The following is a 15,334-nucleotide window of genomic DNA, read 5'->3' on the forward strand; positions in this document are numbered from 1 at the left end:
GTAAAAGCCTGTAGTAGTTGCACAAAAGATCATGATAAAGAAATCAAAGCATACCAAAAAAAAAAAAAAGTCAGCAAATTACAAAAGACAACAGCAGGGTAAAGGGGAATAAAGGAACTAAAAACAGAAAATGTTTAGCAAAATGGCAGTAGTAAATCCTTATGTATCAATAATTACTTTAAATATAAATGGATTAAATTCTCCAATCAAAAGACATAGAATGACTGAATGAATTAAAAACAAGATGCAAAAATATGTTGTCTATAAGAGACTTTCTCTAGCTTCAAACACATACCTAGACTGAAAGTGAAGGAGTCAAAAAAGGTATGTCAAGCAAATGGTAACAACAACCAAAAAAGCAGGAGTAGCTATGCTTATATCAGACAAAACAGACTCTAAGCTAATAATGTTTAAAAAAATGTAAAGCAGGTCATTATATAATGATAAAGGGGTCAAACCATCAAGAGGATATAGTAATTATAAATATTTATGGAACCAACATTGGAGCACCAAAATATATCAAGCTATACTAACAAAACTAAAAGAACAAACAATAACAGTTGTGGATGTTAATACTCAACTCTCAACAATGGATACATCATCCAGACAGAATCAATAAGGAAACAGATTTGAACAATACTGTAGACAAAATGGTTCTAACAGACACATAAAAAACATTCTAACATCAGAAGAATACACATTTTTCTCAAACCTACAGAAAACATTTTCTAGGATAGATCATATGTTAGACAACAAGACAAGTCTTAGCAAATTGAATAATACAGAAATCATACTGAGTGTCTTCTCTGACCATAATGATATGAAACTAGAAATCAGTAATAGGAGGATTGTTAACAGGAGTAACAGGAGGAAAATTGGAAAATTTACAAATACATGTAACAGCACTCTTCCTGAACAACCTATGGATCAAACATTAAAATAAAAGGGAAATTAAAAAGTATCTTAAGAGAAACAAAAATGGAAAAAAATCAAAACCCATGGGATGCATAAATAATAGTTCTAAGAGACACTTATAAAGAGACATTTATATGCATTCTAAGAGACATTTATATGCATTTATAAATGCATATATGAACTAAATAGAAAGATATCAAATAAACAACCTAACTTTATACCTCAAAGAACTAGAAAAAGAACAAAGTGAGCCCAAAGTTAGCAAAAGGAAGGGAATAATAAAGATTAGAACAGAAATATACTAGAGAACAGGAAAGGAATAGAAAAGATTTAAAAAACTAAGAGTTGGTTCCTTGAAAAGATACACAAAATTGGCAAACCTTTAGATAGACGTATGAGGAAAAAGGAGAACCAAAATTTACAGAATTATAAATGAAAGAAGAGACATTACAACTGATACCTCAGAAATAGAAAAGATCATAAGAGGCTACTATGAACATATGTATGCCAACCTACTGGACAACCTAGAAAAGCTAGATACATTTCTAGAAATTAGAGCCTACCAAGACTGAATCAGAAATAACAGCAAGTCTAAACAGACCAATTACTAGTAAGGAGACTGGATCAGTAACAAAGACAAAACAAAGCAAACAAACAAACAAAAACTGTCAACAAATAAAAGCCCAGGGCTAGGTGGCTTCACTGATGAATTTTACTAAACATTTAAAGAAGAATTAATACCAATCCTTCTCAAAATCTTCCAAAAAGTTAAAGAGAAAGGAACGCTCCCAAACGCAGTTTACAAGGCCAGTATTACCCTGATACTAAAGCTAGATGAGGACACTACAAGAAAACTACAGACCAATATCTCTGATGAATATAGATGCAAAAATTCAACAAAATACTAGCAAACCAAATTCAGCAGCACATTTAAAAGGATCTTATACCATGATCAAGTGGGATTCAAACCTGAGATACGAGGATGGTTCAACATACACAAATGAATATGTGATCCATCACATTAATAGAATGAAAGATAAAAATCACATGATCACCTAAATAGACTCATAAAAAGCATTTGACAAAATACAACCACCTTTTATGATGAAAACTTTCTACAAATTAGGTATAGAAGGAATGTTCTTCAATGTAGTAAAGGTCATATATGACAAGCCCACAGCTAACGTCATATTCAATGGTGAAAGGCTGAAAACTTTTCCTCTAAAATCAGAAACAAGACAAAGGTGCCTACTATCACCACTCCTATTCACCATAGTAGTGGAAGTCCTAGCCAGAGCAATCAGTCAAAGGAAGGAAGGAAAGGAAGGGAAGAAAGGGAAGGAGGGAAGGAAGGGAGGGAAGGAAGGAAAGGAAGGGAGGGAAGGAAGGAAAGGAAGGGAGGGAAGGAAGGAAGGAAGAAAGGCATAGAATTGAGAAGGAAGAAGTAAATTGTCTCTATTTGCAGATACTTGATTTTATATACAGAAAATCCTACATACAGAAAATCCTAAAGACTACCAAAACGCCATTAGATCTAATCAACAAAATCAGTAAAGTTGCAGGATACACAATCAACTTACAGAAATCAGTAGCATTTCTATACGTTAACAACGAATTACCCAAAAGAGAAATAAAGAAAACAATCCCATTCACAATAGCATCTAAAACAATAAAATACTTAGGGATACATTTAAGGAGGTGAAATATCTCTACGATGAAAACTATCAGACACTGATGAAAGAAATTGAAGTTAACACAAATAAGTGATATTGTATGTTTATGGACTGGAAAAATTAATATTGTTAAAATATCCATACTGTTCAAAGCCCTCTTTTGATTCAATGCAAATCCTATCAATGTTCTGATGGTAATTTTTACAGAAGTAGAAAAAATATGGATCCGTAAAAGACCCCACATAGCCACATCAATCATTAGGAGAAGTCAATGCTAAAGACCCCACATAGCCACATCAATCATTAGGAGAAGTCAATGCTAGAGGCATCACACTTTCCGATTTCATGCTACCTTACAAAGCTATCAAAACGGAATGGTACTGGCATGAAAAATAGACACTTAGACCAATGGAACAGAATCAAGAACCTAGAAATAAACCCATGCACATACAGTTAATTACTATTTGACTAATTACTAATTACTTATTACTAATTACTAATTAGTAATTACTAATTACTCAATGGAGAAAAGGCAGTCTTCTCAATAAATAGTACTGGGAAAAAATTGGATATTCTCATGTAGAAGAATGAAACTAGACCCCTATCTTCCACTGCTCACAAAAATTAACTCAGAATGGATTAAAGACTTAAATGTAAGACAGAAAACCATAAAACTGCTAGAAGAAAACATAGGGGAAAAGCTTATTGACATGGATCCTGGCAATGATTTTAGCATATGATACCTAAAGTGCAAGCAGCAAAATAAAACACAAGTTGGGTTATATGGGACTAAGAAGCTCCCGCACAGCAAAAGAAATGATCAACAAGATGAAAAGGCAACCTAAAGAAAAGGAGGAACTATTCGGAAATAATATATCTGATAACAGGTTAGTGTCCAATATAGATATGAAACTCAAAAAACTCAACAGAAAAAAAAACCATACCCAAACAATCCAATTTAAAAATGGAAACATTTTTTCTAACGAAAATATTGAAATGGCTAACAGATACATAAAAAGGTGCTCAACATCACTAATCATTAGGGAAATGTGAATCAGAACCACAATGAGACATCACTTCATGCCTGTTAGAATGGCTTCCATCAAAAATACAAGGGATAACAAATGCTGGTAAGGTTGTGGAGAAACAAATCCTGGTAAGGTTGTGGAGAAAAGGGAACCCTTGTGCACTGTAGGTGGGGATGTGAATTGGCAATGCCTCCATGGAAAACTGTATGAGGTTCTTCAAAAAATTAAAAATAGAAGTGCTGTATGACCTAGCAATCCCACTTCTGGGATATGTCCAAAGAAAATGAAATAACTATGTCAAAGATATCTGTACCTCTATGTTCATTGCAGCATTATTTACAATAGCCAAGGCTTGGAAACATCCTAAGTGTCAACCCACAGATGAGTGGATAAAGTACATGAGATGTGTGTGCATATGTATATATACATACATACACACATATGTACGTACAACAAAATGCTATTTATTTCCATAAAAAAGAAGGAAATCTTGCCATTTGTGACAACATGGGTGGACCTTCAGGGCAATATGCTGAGTGATATAAGTCAGAGAAAGACAAATACTGTATCATCTCACTCATGTGTAGAATCTAAAAAAACCCTCAAATTAATAGAATGAGATCAGATTTGTGGTTTCCAGAGGCAGGGGGAATTGGGTGAAGGTATTCAAAACATACAAACTTCCATTTATAAATGCTGGTGATGTAATGTACAATATGATGAATATAGTTAACGATGCTGTGTGGTATATTTGAAAGTTATTAAGAGTAAATCCTAAAAGTTCTCATCACAAGGAGAAAAATTTGTAACTATATAAAGTGATAAACGTTAACTAAACTTACTCTGGTGATCATTTCACAATATGTACATGTCAAGTCATTTTGCTGTACACCTTAAACTTATACCACCTTGCTTGTCAGTTATATCTCAAAAATCCTGGGGAAAAAAGAGAATACATGCAAAGATCTACGGTTCGAAGAGACATTTTTACACCTTTTCACATTCATGTCTCTTCTGATGATGGGAGCCCCACCTCATTTTTATCAAACATAAATACACCCACACAGCTCACGTTGTACTTTCAATTTTCACTTTTGGCAAAAGAAGATTATTTATGTAATTTCATCTGTTCTATTTATACAGAATTGTGTAAGGTGAGTTATATTTGACTAGTTACAATGTATTGTTTTGTGGATGTTTAATTAAATGTTTATTCATTTTGATTTGTTTTCTTTTCACATATATAATCTAATACATCTATATTTTCCAGACCTCAAACACTTTTGCAGGCTCTTGACATCACTGGCCCTAAGCATCTTGTATATAGGGCTGAGAGGATGAACCAGTTCTGAAAAGGAGTAGGACCTTTTCAGGGACTCGCACGGCGTTGTTTGCCCAGGGAGCAGACGGTGAGTGGGGATGGCGAGGGCGGATACTTCTTGCAAGATGAGGGGAGGTGGGCAAGGGCAAAGGACATTCAGGAGCTTATATTTCAAGCTGAGGACTTCAGGCCAAAATAAACGCAGAGCCATGGAAGATTTTTAAGGATGGGGTGACGATCATAGTTGCACACTGGTTGGTGGTTTGGAGGATGCCCTGGAGGTGGGGGATGGTGAGGAGGCTGCTGCAAGTCTCCCATCTCGGAAGCAGCAGAGAGACTTCCTAGAACACAAGGTGAGGACGGTGAGAAGCCCGTAGAAAGGAGACAGAGCAGCTGAGGGCTGGACAGGAGGCGGGTCTGGGGAGCAGAGTTTGGGCCATGCTGAGGACGGGACTGTTGGTGGGAGCATCTGTGTGATGTGTGGGGATCTTTGTAGGAACCGGGCTGCTGGGACACCTCATCCTTCTCAGGCTGTAACCAGAGGCTGAAGGTATCCCATTAGCACCATGGGGCTTTTCCTTTTGGAGGAAGGAAACTGTGAGAACCAGGAATCTGACCTATGACCCTGGCTGGTCCTAAGGCCTGCCAAGTGTGCTTCTTAAAATGTCAGCAGCCATCTCTTCTGTGGGAAATATCTTTCTTTCTCAGCCCCTGGCTTATGCAGACCCCAGGAGGGGGGCCAAGGGGTCACGGGTGATACCAGAGTCCTCACTCCCTGCTGTTCCTAAGTCTGAAAATAGGAAGGCAGGAAACTCCAGAATTGACGGTTGACATGAACAGCTCTAAATGAGCCCAGCAGATGCAGAAATAGAGCATCTTACTCTCAGGCAAAGAGGTCTGTCATCCTGGGAATGGCAGAAATAATCATGAGGATGGTATTGACACCAGTCCACATTTATCGTGTGTTCACTGTGTACCTGACATTGTGCTAAGCACCTTATGTGTAGTTTCTCACTTAATCCTCATGACTTTATAAGGTAGGTTCAGGGAGGATGCGCAAGAGTTAGGAACAGACAAAGCTGGGATTCTTATCCAGCTGCCACCTCTAGAGCCCACTCTCATTTGACGTTTCTGCAACTCTTATCCTTTTGATTCATCTCATTCAGTGATTTTTCAACCGGGGATGATTTCTGTGCCCTCAGCCCTCCCACCCAGTGGACATTTGACAAGATCTGAGACATACTAGATTGTCACAGCTGGGGGTGTGGGGTTCCTACTGGCATCTCGTAGGTAGAGGCAGAGATGCACAGAACAGCACGTAGCACAAAGAATTACCCAGCCTCAGATGTCAGTAGCTGAGATACCCTGACGCAGTGACAGGGGCCAGATAAACATCCAGTCGTAGCAGCACAGTTTTGGGATGAACACTTTCCTCCACCTTCTCCCCTTCCTTTCTTCTACATTCAGTTGTTGTTACTCATTTGTTCCTTCATTCAAGAAATGGCAACACTCTTCTGAAGGTTTTCCTAGCTCCCTTGATACAAACAGGTGGCTTGTCTTCCTTTTAATTGGAAAGGAAATCACACCCTGTTGTTTTCACCTGGCTGATAAGTAAACTTGGGTAGAAAAGATATTCTCCCTGAAAAAACATTGTGTGTATGTCAGTACTTTTCTAAAAAAAATTCACAATTCGGGGTATTAGCTGGAAGTCTAAGGACAGTGTTGATCTCAAAGCTGTGTGTGTGTGTGTGTGTGTGTGTGTGTGTGTGTGTGTGTGTGTGTGTGTGTGTGTGTGTGTGTGTGTGTGTGTGTGTGTGTGTGTGTGTGTGTGTGTGTGTGTGTGTGTGTGTGTGTGTGTGTGTGTGTGTGTGTGTGTGTGTGTGTGTGTGTGTCGGCAGTGCATGCCCTAAGAAAATCGGTCTGATCCCACAGAAAACCATTAGAACCATGTGGTTTAGCATTCACCACTGTTTTCAGAAGCACTGCCATAACATTTGAGATGAAGACAAAGGGCTCATTCATGCTCAGCAGCCCACACTGGGGGACAGCAGAGTCCCCTGGATGGAGAAAGGCAGGCGGTCTGCCGGCCCCCACCGTTAGGGCTTTAGTAATGGGGCAAACACAATTTAGAGAGTCAGTGAGGGGTCCAAACACTACTGCTGGTCAGGGAAGAATCCTCCCCAAGCAGCCCCCCTCTGTGCCTGGGGAGCTCACATACAAGGGCTCCCCACCTAATTAGTGTCCTTCTGAATGTGCAAAGGCAGAAACCCACAAGGGATTTCTGTGACTATTTAATTACAGTTGGGTCTCTTTTGTCTTAAAACAGGCTGGAGTCTGCTAGTCCAGTGCAATACCGTAGGGAAGCTGTACAAAGTCTCCTAATGAGTTGGCTTCTCTGTGTTTCTGTCCTTCCCTGAGGGTGAGAGAATTGTCTACTTCGAAAACTGACCAAGTGGAAGTAGCAACCTATTGAACTTCAGGAAGCTCCAGAAGTAATGAGATTCTCATCAGCAGAGCAATTCTAACCTGGGCAGAAGAGTCTCTTGGCATGGAAATGTAGAGAAAATTTGAGAATGAAATTCACAAAGAAGAGGGAAGAGAGATGCCACTAGATTTAAGATGCTCCCCAGATCTAGGATTTTAAGCTTAGAAATAACAAAAAAGTCCTTATGTACAAAAAATGCCTGGTACGGTGCGGTGTGGGGGGAGCTTAATGTTCACTAAATGACTGACTGAACAAATGAAAGAAAAAAGGCCCAGGGGACACTTAAAGAAATAAATATTTTAGCATAAATTCCCCATACTAATGCAAAAATTCCTCCATAAATTTAAGTTAGGGATCAAATCTTCATTTGAAATTGGTTTTTGGTTATAAAGAGTCCTTGGCTTCATAGGACCAATGGCTTTTTTTTTCCTCTTTGATACATTCTTGTTTTATACCCTCTAAACTTCAGGGAAAATCTTTGGGAAATAGTAATTTTGAGATCTTAGGGAAAAGAGTATAAGCCCAAGGAAACGATTGTTATTCTTTCCCTTGGAGAAAATTAGTGGGTAAGTGCTGAGTTGTAACAACTTGCATAGAAAGCTGAATATAAAACCCCAAACAAAGGGCAGCAGTTGAAGCAAGGAAATATCCTTGCCTTTTTATTTAAAGCAAAGTGACTCAGCAGGGTGTGTGGAAAGTGAAGTTTAATGATGTGAAGTTCAGAGGTTTGCATACAGTCTCCTGCTCTGCCAATGACTTGCAAGGTGACCTTGAAGAATCACGTTGTCTCTCCCACTTCCTCTTCTGTAAGATGGAAGCAGTAATGTCCGCCTAGCAAGCATTCTGAGTATTTCTGAATACCAGGTAAGATAGTACCCATGGAGGCTATTTAAAGATTGTATAACCCTATAACAAACGATCTTATGGTCATCTTTTTACGGTTATCTTGCTGCAGTGCCCAACCTCAAACACCAGGTTTTGAGACTGCAATACTTCTGCAAGAACTCCTCACTGTAGAAATTCTATTACTTCTATATTAACTATTCTTCTTGAACTAGAAGAAAATGATATAGGAATATCATTTTTACTAACTATCAAAATATCTACATGGTCACATTTTATTTATAGACATTGCCAAAACAGCCATAAAATGGGAGAAAAGACTGGACCAAGAGAAAGGGAACATGGGAGTGGGTACATTGTTTTCTTTTTTCTTCCCTTTTTTGTTCTTTCCTTCCTCCCTTTTTTCCTCCCTCCCTCCCTTCCTATATTGACATGACTGGCATATATTATGTCTCATGATAAAAAATGAATGAGACTGACTCCCTGATCTCAGTGACTTTGAAATTTATTGGTGGTGAGGGTCAAATCAAAAGAGGATTGAAACAAAGTATCAAATGCATCTCAAAAAAGCTAAGGGGGGCATGTATCTAGGGAGGCTTCTTGGAGAAAGAAATGCCTAGTTTGGATTTTGAAGCATAAATGGGAGTTTGGAAGGAAACAAAGGGTGAGTGAGAATACAGAACAAGGAAACTGCACGTGGTTCCATAGAACTGAAGGGAAGGGTGTTTATGAGCACATTCTAGGGAATAGGAGAAAAATAGGTAGAGAGATGCCTGATTGGGAAGGGCCTTCTCAGCTAAGAGGTGTTTTGATTTCACTTGAGGGTTATAGGGAACCATGGAAGACCTTAAAAGCAGGGTACTGATGTGATCTAATTATTTTGAAAAGTCATTCAGTCATCTATTGGAGACGGGATTGCAAGGGGGAGACTAGAGGCAGGAAGACCAGTTTGGGGGCTGTTGCAGTGAAGTAAAAGACAATGGTCAGCCTGCAGATCAAGGAAGTTAAGGAAAGAGAAGAAGAGGGCATCTGAGTACCTGAATGTTGCACATCAGACAAGACCATTGCAATGAGTATCTGCAGGTCAAGGGGGAGCAGAGGGCTTCCTTGTGCTGCCCCACCTCAAGCTTTGACCCCAAGCACATCATTTTGCCTCCTTTAAAATGCTCAAGTTTTCCTAATGCATAAAACAACAAGTTTATATAGTTCACTTTTAGACAGTGACTGTGTTTAGGGACCATACGTCTCCATCATCTGTTGGAGAACATTCCAGGTAAAGTGATAATTGGTTTGTTGGTTTGCTTTTAGAGATGGGACAACATTTTAAGAAGATGAACTTGGACATCTTCCCTTTCTTGCTTTCTATGTATAGAAGCAAGCACTTCCATCATCTTGTGTCGATCACAGCAGGTCAAGTAAGGAAACGGTTTTAATAGGCCAGTCATTTTGAAAGCTTATAAACTTACTACAATAAAAAAATTTGCCATTCCTCCATGGATTTTGCATTGGACAATTTAGATGATGTGCAGTTAACACCTGGGTTGTAACCTACAATAGTATGATGTGGCTTTTCCACACCTAATTCACCAGAATTGATACCTTGAATTCCTTCCTTTTCCTTTGTCTTTTATTTTCTCCTGTTGCACACTTATCCACATGACCTCATCCACTACTATGATGCTGTTTTATCACCTACAATTCAAACAGCTATTGTTTCAGACAGCTGCAGTCCACTCGGATATATTTGCAGCCTTCTGTGGGCCTCGATTTCCAGAGAAAACCTTTCTTTTGTACGTAGGGTTTCTTATTTTAAAAGACAGTTCCTTCACAGCCCTCTGCCTCCACCGTCCTCATTCTCATTTGACCTCAGCTGAGAACTCAATCTTGGAGATGTCCTATCTTTCTCAAGATTAAGGCAGTTAAGGAAAGGGACCAAAGCCTATGAAAAGGTTTTCCTTTGGAGAAACCATGACTCTGTCCAGTGTCAAACCCAAAGCCTTATCTTCCTCAGAAACGTGGATCACTGTCTCTTTCAACCCCTTCAGCTCTAAGTCACTGTGTGATTTAGGGCATGTTAGTGACTGAACCTCAGTTTTCTCACTTATGAAATGGAAATAATCATGTCTATCTCACAGAGATTTTTGCAGATTCAATCTCTAATATACGGCTTGGCAGGCACGTGTATCCGTAAGGATAGATTAGGTTCTGCTGCATTAACATTCAAATCCTGCTTCTCAGCGGCTTAAAACAACGAAGGATTGTTTCTTGTGCAAGCTGCGTGTCCAGCTGAGTCTGGGGGGGGCTGTGCTCTCTGCAGTCCCACAAGGATCCAACCTGACGGAGATGCTACCATCTTATGACATCAACATCTCAGTATTCCGGGGCTTCAGGGTGACTCAGATAATTCATGGTCACATTTCATCAGATAAAGCGAGTCACATGGCTATGGTGAACCTCAAAGGTACAGGGCAGTATAATCCTTCCATGTCTCTGGATAGATAAGAGAACTAGAAACATTGGTGTGGGAGGAGTGATGTAACCAAGGGGGCGACACAGGTCATTCCTGACTTTGCTCCCCCTCACAAGAAGAACAACTAACACAACTATTTATGAAAAAGACACCACTGTGAAAACCCTAGAACACAGGGGTGAGGCAGAAGTATAACCCCTGCGCCACAGCACCGAGACAGATTGCATTAGAAGGGTAAGAGAACCTCCCTGATCCCATAGTTCCTCCAGGGGGAAAATGAGGGCCCTGGTAGACATCCTGCTCCCCCAACATTGTGAGTTGCTTCTGGGGAGGCCCACTAGGGTCCTGCCCCATGGGGATGGTGGGGGAATCTGCAGGACTTGACCACTGGATTGTGATGGAGAAGAGGGGAGAGTCTTGCAGGAACCAGCATCTGGATCTTGACAGACTGAGTTCCTATTGCCAGTGCCCAAGTAGAAGTCCCAACCAGCGGCTGTGCTCAGCTGCAGAGCCAAGATGGTGGTACAGTCTGATCAGGGAATCTGGTGGGGGCACACGTCTGCCTGACTTGGCACTTCAGAAAAAGAGTCTTGCCATCTCTGGAGCCTGGTCTGCCTCTCTGCCTGGGCAGGGGAGCTAAGTCATAGCCTTGCCCACTGCTGAGTATAGCTCCTGGCCCGTCCCAACCAGGAAACCTGGCTGGAGCAACCAAGAAGCTACTTAGCCCAGCAACACTGGAGGTAAGAGCTTGGCCAGCAGCACTGACCATCTGTAGACCAAAGCCAGTGGCCTTATTTGGCCAGGGAACTTGGGGTGCAGCTTGGCTTGAGTCAAGACCCCAAACGCAAAGCACTGCCAGCCTTGGAGCAGGTTCCGCTGCTCTCCCCGGACTGCGGAGTTAATTCCTAGTCCTGACAATAAAATACTATTTGAAAAAATAAAATACTATTTGGCAATAAAAAAAAGGAAATGCTGTCATTTGCAACAACACAGGTGTACACTGAGGGCATCATGCTAAGTTAATTAGGTTAATTAAGTCAGAGAGAGAAAGAAAAATACTAATCTCACTTATATGAGGAATTTAAACACAAACAAAAAGCCCACCCAACAACAAACTCACTGAAAAAGAGATCAGACTTGTTACTAGAGGCAAGGGGTAGGGGTAGGGGAATTGGATGAAGTTCCTCAAAAGGCACAAACTTCAAGAAAATTCATTATTCTTATGAATAATAAGTACTGGAGATACAGTGTACTACTTTGTGAGTTTGGTTTACACTGCTGGTGGTATACTTGAAGGTTGCTAAGAGGGTAGATCCTTAAAGTTCTTATCACAAGGGTAAAATTGCTTTTTTTATGTCTGTATGAGATGAGGATATTAACTAAACTTATTGTTTTAATCATTATGCATTATATATAACTCAGGTCATTATGCTACACATCTTGAACTTACACAGTACTGTACATCAATTATATCTCAATAAAAGTGGAAGAAAAAAACATTGATTTGTACAAAAACACCTAAGTATCTAAACAATGTAGCCAGCTCCCACTTTAAAAATTATATCAGTAGGCACAATGAGACACTTCTAAAGATCAAACACACATATGAAAAAACTGGAGTGTGAGCGAGCGAGTGAGTGTGAGATGCTGTGTGGGGCTGAGAGTGGTAAGTTAAGGGGAGCATCACAAATATACTGACAGTAATTGACTTTGGGTTGTGTTAATGATATGCCAGTTTGCTATAAATTTTTAGAGATTAAGGGGGTAAATAACTGGGTTAACTATTCAGTTAATAATGCATTTTGAATACATATTAAAATAAGGCCCACAGAAGCTGCCTGATATCCAGAAAGATCTCTTTGGCTCCCAAGAAGAGCCAAAACTCTCAGAGAGAAGGAGAAAAAAAATCTAGTAACTTTCTTCATGATCCTGTTGGGTTACCAGCAAAATGGTATTAGATGGACTGGTAGCTGTGTGAGGATAGGCAAGGTGCATCAACTCTCCCACAGTTATTTTTCTTAAATGTAAAACAACAACAATAATACCCTATTTGGTTTCACAATCTTGCATTTAATGCACCGTCAAGTATCATTTAGGCTCCCGGTGACAGGGAACTTATTACATTGACAATGGGGCCATTTCCTTCCCATGTAGTGCTTTTAAAAACTTCTTTCTTATGTTAATCTGAAATCCATAGGTCATTAAGGACAAGCATCTCCTTCTGTCTCTGCCAGTCCTTCAAGGATGCAGTATCTCCTTAGGTTCTGCCCACATACTACCTAAAATTTTCCATTTCGTTCATTTTGCCCTGGTATACATGATGAAACCATTTAAAAAAATATATAACAACTGTACTGGATACCACTTATGCTCTCGAACACTGCCAATTTGTCTTATATAAAATAAGCAGAAAGGAGGAGGATAAATGAAAAAGAATAAAAGGGAGTATGTCCAGTCAGAATGGCCATCATTAAAAAATCTACAAATAACAAATGCTGGAGAGGGTGTGGAGAAAAGGGAACCCTCCTACACTGCTGGTGGGAATGTAAATTGGTGCAGCCACTATGGAGAACAGTATGGAGGTTCCTAAAAAACTAAAAATAGAGTTGCCATATGATCCTGCAATCCCATTCCTGGGTATATATCCGGACAAAACTATAATTCAAAAAGATACATGTACCTCATAGCAGCACTATTTACAATAGCCAAGACATGGAAACAACCTAAATGTCCACTGACAGATGAATGGATAAAGAAGATGTGGTACACATATACAATGGAATAGTATTCATTCATAAAAAATGAAATAATGCCATTTGAGTGGATATAGAGATTATCATACTAAGTGAAGTCAGAAAGAGAAAGACAAATACCATATGATATCACTTATACGTGGAATCTAAAATATGACACAAATAAACCTATCCACAAAACGGAAACAGAATCATGGACATAGAGAATAGACTTGTGGTTGCCCGGGGAGAGGGGGGGTGTGATGGTTTGGGAGTTTGGGATTAGCAGATGCAAACTTTTATATATGAAATGGATAAAGAACAGAGTCCTAGTGTATAGCACAGGGAACTATATTCAATATCCTGTGATAAACCATAATGGAAAAGAATATGAAAAAGAATGTATATACATGTATAACTGAATCACTTTGCTATACAGTAGAAATTAACATTGTAAATCAACTATACTTCAATAATTTTTTTTTTTTTTTGCAGTACACGGGCCTCTCACTGTTGTGGCCTCTCCCGTTGTGGAGCACAGGCTCTGGACGCGCAGGCTCAGCGGCCATGGCTCACGGGCCCAGCTGCTCCGCAGCATGTGGGATCTTCCCGGACCGGGGCACGAACCCGTGTTCCCTGCATCGGTAGGCAGACTCTCAACCACTGCGCCACCAGGGAAGCCCCAATAAAATTTTTTTAAATGCTGTGTGTGTGTGTATGCACGCTCATCTTTATTTCTGTAGCTGGTCATAAGGCCATGGTTGCTGTTGACAACTTTCCCCTTACCGGTTATCTACACTAATCATCATTCTTTAGCAGGTGGATAACCCAATCTTCATTCCTGTATGGTCTAAATCCTTAGTTGTTTCGCCTTTTTTGGTTGCTGCAGTTTTCTATTAGCTTCTAGTACTGCACACGGGAATACTAAAACTTGCCCAAGAGAATCCTCAAGGTTCTAGACACAGTGCTTTCTGACCCATTATGTAGCAGCAACTCACATTTCCTCTTGACAATCAGGAACTAACATGTAGTTAGGACAGTACAGTAACTTTTCCCTCTGTTGGATTAGTGGTGGAACAAGCCTGAAATGGGCAGATGGCCATCGAGACTGCTGATTCAGTGGAACGCTGTGTCCCCTCGCATAAATATTTCTCCATTGGGGACTAAAACTTTCAAATCAGAAGAGCTCAAAGGGGACAGGGAGCAAATATTCTGTGAATGGGTATAATAATGAGAGGAGTTGTTCCCACTTTTGATTCTCAGACACATATATTCTGGCTGTGGGAGAAATAATTGTATATCAGTTGCTTACTGAAAGCATATACCACATATTTTAAGATATAACCCCAAGCTTTCGGGGTGTTGTTTCCTATTAGGCAACTATAACTGACTCTTCAGTACACCATTCCATCATTCTAGCATACTGGATGCTTTGGGGAGAATGGGACACATAAGACCACTGAATTCCATGAGTGTAAGCTCTTTTGCTATAAAATGAGTTCTGTGTTCATAAGCTATGTTGTGTACTCTTCCAGGACAGCAAATAAAATGTTCTCTTAGTCCACGGATGGTGGTTCTGACAGTACACTGTGGGCAAGAAAGACAAATCTATATCCAGAAATTGTATCTACTGCAGGGAAGACAAACCACTATCCATTCCATGATGAAAGGATCTTCAATGTAATCAACCTGACATGAGAGGGTTTCCCCAAAGAAATGATGTAATTATGGCCATACAAATCGTAATATGATCGTATATCTTAGCCCGATGAATCCTTTGGTGGGAATTTATTCTTAATAAATAATCAGATATAAAGAAAGCCCTTTATGCCCAAAGATATCAATCACAGAATTACATGCATTAGCG

At 39.8% G+C, this 15,334-nt stretch overlaps 1 protein-coding gene across 1 annotated transcript in view; it reads left to right on the forward strand.

Annotated features, from left to right (window-relative positions):
* Positions 1-14,173, forward strand: part of LOC109550088 (thymidine kinase 2, mitochondrial) — an 886,444-nt gene extending 872,271 nt beyond the window's left edge. Inside the window, exons 29-30 of the mRNA XM_073796974.1 lie at positions 4,887-5,025; positions 13,963-14,173. The gene's annotated coding sequence lies outside the window, so the exon portion shown is untranslated. The remainder of the gene's footprint in view (positions 1-4,886; positions 5,026-13,962) is intronic.
* The last annotated feature ends 1,161 nt before the right edge of the window (positions 14,174-15,334 follow it).

Source organism: Tursiops truncatus, chromosome 19, assembly GCF_011762595.2.
Source record: "Tursiops truncatus isolate mTurTru1 chromosome 19, mTurTru1.mat.Y, whole genome shotgun sequence".
Taxonomy (NCBI): Eukaryota; Metazoa; Chordata; class Mammalia; order Artiodactyla; family Delphinidae; genus Tursiops; species Tursiops truncatus.